Here is an 8148-nt window from a genome sequence, read left to right as displayed (position 1 = left end):
AAAATCAAGAACGCCCATTGACAAGAATTTAATAAGAAAATATCGTTGCGAAATAAGAAAATGCTTTTCACGAACAGCCAATCAGCATTGATGACTTGCTTGACAAGATTGTAGCTTTACTGTTTACAATACCTTCGTCACCAGGTTTATTTTTCATTTTCAACTTTTTCTTTTCATGTCGGCTTTTTTAGCTTTGATATTCAAAAGACTAAATCATCCGTTCAATAAATGCTAATTCACCGTCACTACAGAGTTACATTTCAATATTGTGAATTTTAATGAAAAGGTTTCAGTACTGTTTATTTTAATGAACAATCACATTTTTATACTAAAAGTCAATCTTGGTACTATTCATTTTACCCTTTATTTTGTCTGTATATTTAAAACTCAAAGTTTTCAAACATTTTTCATTAGTTTTTTTTTTTTCAAACTATTATAATTTTAGTAAATTAAGATACCAAATAATGAAAAACTCGTTTCATATAAGTTGTTCTTATATTAGACAGCTCATATTTCTCTTTTCTCTTCTAGCTTTTGCTAACATACACTAGGAGATACTTTCCAAGTACCTTTTAAGATTCTCCGATAAGATTTTGACTAGGAAAGACTTTCCAAGCACCAATAACATATAAAGATTTTATCACTAATGATCCTTATGCTTTTAAGCCTTTAATGGGATGCCAGTTTAGTTTTTTTATGTTTCAAACTCATCAATTTCATCTTTTATTTATTGGGTGGGTCATCAATTCCATCCTCACAGTTTGATTCTGTTAAAGGTATGAATCACACGAATGGAGCCTAGAAAAACCGATCACATTGCTAAAGAAGTTGCAGAATAGTCTATTGGACTTATTAGTTGATTCGGTTTTTCAACTCAATCATGTGTTGCATCATTGGTCCTTCCCACCAAGGGCGAAATTACAGTTTAACTTTGCCTTTTTAACGAAGATTATTTAATGTAATGGTTGTTCTATTAAAACATATTTTATTACCAAAAATCATATCCGCAATCTTTGTATATGTTTATTTATTGAGAAAATTGTAGCAATGGTTGTGACAGCCCGTCCCGGATTTTTTGCAAGGTGTGAAATGATGGTTTTGCCCCTAGTGGTTATGTTTCGTTGTGTGGTTGTTTTGGGGTTTTGGTTGGCTACATCTGGACCACACACACACACCCATACTCTCATCCTCATCTTCTTTCTGTCCCGTGTCTCTCTCTCTCTCCCTTCTATGTTTTCGTACGGATAAGAACCAAAGCACTCAAAAACGTCATAGATCGAAGTAAAGAACTTTACCGTTGGGTTCGTGAGGTTCATACGAGTTCAACCATACCCATTTCAGATAAGAAATCCTTCGATTTCATGTCGAACCATGGAACCCCGATTTTGGTGACTGTTCATGCATACGTAAAATGTTGTTTTTCAGGGAATTTGAAGCTTGTAGGAAGCTTAATGAGGTCCTTAGGAAGCTCGGGGTGGTTCGTTGGAAGGTTTTGGACGTCGGGATCGTGAGTTGCAAGTTTGGCCAGATTTTGTGAAGTTTCTCCAGCAAGATTCCATGAATTTCAAGGCTTGAAAGTGGCAAGGTTTTGTTCTACGTGTTGTAAGCTTCATTTTGGTGCAAATTTCTTGAAATTTGGTTGAAAATCAAGTGAGAAACAAAGATTTGAAAATTTCCCGTTTTTCCGGCAACGGCGATGGCACCGGAGGTGTGCCGGAGAAGATGACGGAATATTCCTTCAGTTTGGACGGAATATTCCTAACGGCGTTACGTTAACTTTAACAGAATCTGTTAGTTTTAATAGAATATACATGACGGTGTTAACTGGCGCCGTCAGCGTGCCTAGCACGTGGCGGCGCGTGGCGGCCCGTGGAGGTCAGAAAATTATTTTTAAAATATGGGGATGTTCGTGAGGTTGAGTAGATCACGTTGGTGTATTCATGCACCCCATTTGAGCATTGTATGAGAAGTTATTACCTAGTTTTGGTTATGTGCTTTAAATTAACGTTTTTATAGTTGTTTCGTATATAGGTGAGACCTATCCCAATGACGAGCGTAGTCACTCGAGGCAAAGGGGATACGACCCTTCTACATACTAGTGAGTGGGCTTTTGGTTTTTCGTATATACCTATATACTTGTGATTTTCCCAGAAAATGAAATGAAATGTTTATATGTTTTAAAAGCCATGCATTGCGTTTGCCTATTTATTTATGCATTAGTGGTTGCATATATGTATGTTTGGTGTTGCGAACATACAAGTAAGTGTCAGGTAAGTTATGGTTTATGTTTGTGATTGGTAATGATGTATGATGCTTAGAAAGCTCATAACCTGCACCCCCGGTGTTAGTGCTCCCGCCCAGAGTAGGGCACAGTCCTTTACCTAATGTTCACCTCCCGCACCACACACTCATCTTGGATCCAAGTTAGGTGCACAGTCTTGTCGTACAGACCACTATAGGTGGTTCCAACTCGTAGGTGACCCACGATTATTCGCCCAGTCTTCACATGATTGTAGCACTTGAGCGTACTTATTTACACCAAATCCTGTCGTACAAACCACTTTAGGTGGTTCCGACTCGTGTGTAGGTATAGTTAGTGAGTTGGAGATTTGAGCTCTAGATTCAGCCGTACAGGTCACGTTAGGTGACTCTGACTGACAGATTACATTACATTGTTTGACATTACCTGGTTTACTTACATTTTATGTGGAGGCATTCGACATGGCATATTTTCTGAGCATGTTTTCTATATGTGTATATATTCTATTTTCTGGAAAACTATACAGGTTTTACGGTGAGGGGTTAGAACTTTGTTAATGAAATGATTTTGAAAAGCTTTGTTTTTGCCCACTCACACTTTCTGTTTTGCGCCCCTCCAGGTTCTAGTTTGGATTGCTCTTTTGGTGGCTCTCAAGGGATTCATGGCATATCTGACAGATTATCACCAATGTAGGACCCTTTCTGGGTGTGTTTTAGTTGGTGTTTGTTCCTCTGGACTGCACTAGGTTTTCTGTGCTCTGGATATTATTTTCCACACTTACGCTTGCACATGTATGTTAACTACCTTGTGTGTAGCTTGGTATTTGTTCATACTTTTATTATTATTCTTAGCTTCCGCACTATGTACATGATTATGTCACCCTCACGTGAAGACCAGCATGCCCTGATTTCGGTCGGGGTGTGTCAATGGTCCCTCGATTTTAATTAGGAAAAAATACTTTCAAAGAAAGCTAAAGTGTTTCTAAATAGCTAAATAAGTATTTATGAAAAAGCAATTTCAAATAAAGCCCAAGTGTTTGTAGAATAGTTGAATGTGTTATAACAATCAAGAACGCCCCTTGGCAAGAATTTAATTAGAAAATATTGTTGCTGAGTAAGAAAATGCTTTTCACGAAAAGCCAATCAGCACTGATGGCTTTCTTGACAAGATTGTAGCTTTACAGTTTACAATACCTTCGCCACCAAGTTTATTTTTCATTTTCAACTCTTTCTTTTCATGTCGACTTTTTTAGCTTTGATGTTCAAAAGCCTAAATCACCCGTTCAATAAATGCAAGTTCACCGCCACTACAGAGTTACGTTTCAATAAAATAATCATATGTATAAGTTTTTTAAAACTATTATAATTTTAGTAAATTAAGATACCATATAGTGAGAAACCCATTTTATATAAGTTGTTCTTGTATTAGATAGCTCATATTTCTCTTTTCTCTTCTAGCTTTTGCTAATCGCACAATAAGAGATACTTTCCAAGTTCCTTTTAAGATTCTCCGATAGGATTATGACTAGGAAAGACTTTCCAAGCACCAATAACATATAAAGATTTTATCACTAATTACCTTTATGCTTTTAAGCCTTTAACAGGATGCCAGTTTAGTTTTGGGTTCTTTAGATATGGACCCTTACAACTCTTATTTCCTTGATAAACCCACCTAATTCTAAACATCCAAATAAAATCCAAATTTGAAAAAAACTACGAAATAGAAAAGTAATTGACCTATTATTACAAAATATTTACAACTTATGCCACAATATTCAAATCAAATCAATAAATATTATTACTTACCTTAATTATAATGAACAAATCATTATTGCACATACTATTAACCCTAACATATATAAATTATACACACACACGCTCACACATAAATACATTCAAAAGTATGTCATACTACTAAAAGTTCAATATACATGTAATTTACCTATATGTATACGGTACTACTATACATTCAAATATATATATATGCGCAGTACTAACATATATGTTAAAAAAATATATGTAATTAATTTACCTATTTGTAAATTTATGATTAGCAAATAATATTTTTTGTAGGTAAATTAATAATATTTTGTAGGTAAATTAGTATTAAATAAAATAATATTTCTTTATTATGTAGGTAAATTATTTGCATATATTGGGTTTGTTTATTATTTAGGTAAATTATTTTCATGTATTTTACATAGATAGAATTATTTTGAGCAATTTAACATTTTAAAATTTTAATAGTAGGTGCAATATTTGAATAATAACATTTTGTTTGGTAAGTTATTTTGGATGAAATTTTACATATATTAGTCATTTTTTTATATATGTGTGTGAATAATTTACCTACATTAATATTAAAATATAATTTTAGTGACTTAATTAAGCATGTCAATATATTAGACATGTTTTATTGTTATTATATATTAGGCACTGAATTTAACAAATATTTTTTTAGTAAAATTATTAATTCTCCCTTATAATTTGCATGGCATTAATTGTGTACATCAAACATTCAAATATGGGCATTTTAGGCATCTAGAAAATTTTAAATGCATTAAGTCAAACATAATTAATGAATTTGCTGATGTGGATTCTAGTAAATGCATTTTATTCGAGTAAAAAACTTATGTCGGGTTTTATGTGGAGAACATTAAGTTTTAGGGACTGTCAGTTTAGTTTTTTATGTTTCAAACTCATAGATTTTATTTATTTATTTATTGGGTGAGTCATCAATTCCGTCTTCACAATTTAATTCTGTTAAAAGTTCCGTTAGTGGCTTGATGTAACACATGTATGGAGCCTAGAAAAGCCCATCACATTGCACCCATGTATAATATAAAAATGGCTAAATTGTCAAAATGGTCCCTGATATTTGCATAAATCATCACTTTGGTCCCTGAGATTCCAAATGAATAAAAGTGGTCCCTGAGATTGTCCACCATCCATCATTTTGGTCATTCCGTTAAAAACTCCGTTACGTGTCTCGGAGCTCTTGGCCGGAAGTTTGAATAATTTTCAAAGTTTCGTAACTCAATCGTTTCTCAACCAAATTCGACCCATAATATATCAAAATGAAGATAGGAAAGTGTAAAATAAGATTATATCATTTCTAAGCACAATGCTTTCCGAAGATGGCCAGAAAATAGCCTCAAAGTTGACTGGTCCGAGCGAAAACCGAAAAACTCACCGGAAACTGGGTAAACTTTAAACGTTCATAACTTCTTCAATACTCAATGAAATCAAGTAATTCGAAAACAAAAATCATACTTCTCAATGAGATGAAGAGAATGGTACCTTCTTAGATGGCTAACTCGCCTTGGTTTTGCCCGAAAACGGCTCGAAAGTGGCTGTCTTGGTCTCAAGTTAGCACTTTCGAGCCGTTTTCCGACCAAACCATGCCGATCTAGTAGTCGAAAAAGGTACCATTTTCTTTGTCTCATCCAGAAGTATAATTTTCATTTTTGAATCACTTGATTTCATTGAGTATTGAAGAAGTTATGAATGTTTAAAATTTACCCAGTTTCTAGCGAGTTTTCCAGTTTTCGTTGGGACCAGTCAACTTTGAGGCTATTTTCCGGTCATCTCCGGAAACCACTGGGCTTTGAAATAAGTATAATATTATTCGACACTTTCTTATCTTCATTTTGATATATTATGGGTTGAATTTGGTCAAGAAACGATTGAGTTACGAAGCTTTGAAAATTGCCCAAACTTCCGGCCAAGAGCTCTGGGACACTTAACGGAGTTTTTAACGGAAGGACCAAAATGATGGATGGTGGACAATCTCAGGGACCACTTTTATCAATTTGGAATCTCAGGGACCAAAGTGATGAGTTATGCAAATCTCAGGGATCGTTTTGGCGATTTAAAAATTAACATTTTAACATTTAGAACCCATAAGAAAAATGATGAACGAAAAGTAAAGCTAAATATAAAAGTCTAATAAAAGTGAGCCATCATGGATTCAACTACGAAAAAATTTGTTTGACAAAAAAAAGGAAAGAATTTGAGTTCGTTTTCAGTAAATTTTTCTTTTAGAGAAGTTGCAAAAGAGTCTATTGGACTTATTAGTTGATTCAATTTTTCAGCTCAATCATGTGTTGCATCATTGGTTGTCACATCCCGACCCAGGCCCCCACCACATCCCAGGCTCGACTCCACCGTAGCATGATATTGTCCATTTTGGGCCTCGACCACGCCCTCACGATTTTGTTTCTGGGAACTCACGATTTTGTTGGCATACATTAAATCTTCATAAGTATATGTAGTATGTTTTAAGGAAACTATATTTGTTTTACGGCGAGGGGTTAGTAAATTCGAAAATAAAGGTTTTTACAAAACGTTGTTTTGCTGACCCACTCAACTTTGTTTTTCGCCCCTCTAGGTTTAGTAGCTATGCTTACGTATAAACGAGGGTTCTGGAAAATCTCATGAGATGGTTATCTTCAATGGTATAACCCTCATCCTATTTACTATATTGTCTTATGCTCAAACATCATGTGTGAAAAGGGTTTAATCCCCCTCACCCGCGCACTCTTTTGTTTAGGCACTTTTAGGTTTAAATTTATTCACATTCTTCTTCCACTACACTACACTTGATGGTTTCGTCACCCTCCAGGTATCGGCCAGCATAACTCGATTCAGAGTCCAAGTGGACTTTCCGGTTCGGGGTGTGACATTGGTCCTTTCCACCAGGGGCGAAATTATAATTTACCTTTGCCTTTTAACGAAGATTATTTAATGTAATGGTTTTTCTATTAAAACATATTTTATTACCCAAAATCATATCCGCAATATTTGTATATCTTTGTTTATTGAGAAAATTGTAGCAATGATCCCTCGATTTTAATTATGAAAAAGCAATTTCAAAGAAAGCTAAAGTGTTTCTAAAATAGCTAAATAGGTATCTATGAAAAAGCAGGTTCAAATAAAGGCCAAGTGTCTGTAGAATCGCTAAATGTCTTGTAACAATCAAGAACGCCCCTTGGCAAGAATTTAATAAGAAAATATTGTTGCTGAGTAAGAAAATGTTTTTCATGAAAAACCAATCAGCACTAATCGCTTCCTTGACAAAATTGTAGCTTTACTATTTACAATACCTTCATCACCAAATTTATCTTCCATTTTCAACTTTCTTTTCATGTCGGCTGTTTTAGCTTTGATGTTCAAAAGCCTAAATCACTCGTTCAATAAATGCGAGTTCACCACCATTACAGAGTTACGTTTCAACAAAACAATCATATGTATAAGTTTTTTAAAACTATTATAATTTTAGTAAATTAAGATACCATATAGTGAAAAACCCGTTTTATATAAATTCTTGTTATATTAGACAGTTCATATTTCTTTTTTCTCTTCTAGCTTTTGCTAATCACACACTAGGAGATACTTTCAAAGTACCTTCTAAGATTCTTCAATAGGATTTTGACTAGAAAAGACTTTCCAAGCACCCATAACCTATAACGATTTTATCACTAATGATCTTTATGCTTTTAAGCCTTTAACGGGATGCCAATTTAGTTTTTTATGTTTCAAACTCATCAATTTCATCTTTTATTTATTGGGTGAGTCATCAATTCGATCATCATAGTTTGATTTTGTTAGTGGCTTGATGTAGCACACGTATGGAACTTAAAAAAAGCCCATCACATTGCACCCATGCAGTGGCGAAGCCACATGAGGGCGAGAAGTAGCGGCCGCCACTCCCCTTGCCAGAAAACACAACTGGAGCACAAGTTCAGCCCCTCCCCTTGCTGGAAAATCCAACCCCTACGGTCGTTAGAAATCGCCTTTAAGAATGAGGATTCCGCTTCTCGGATCTTCTGAACCCACTGGTATTTGGGATTGCTATGCCGCACTGCTGGGTTTTAATGCTTTCAAGGA

The sequence above is a fragment of a genome, unplaced genomic scaffold (assembly GCF_019419815.1).
Source record: "Pyrus x bretschneideri cultivar Hongxiangsu unplaced genomic scaffold, Pyrus_bretschneideri_v1 Contig1, whole genome shotgun sequence".
Lineage (NCBI taxonomy): Eukaryota > Viridiplantae > Streptophyta > Magnoliopsida > Rosales > Rosaceae > Pyrus > Pyrus x bretschneideri.
This window is presented reverse-complemented; position numbering follows the sequence as displayed.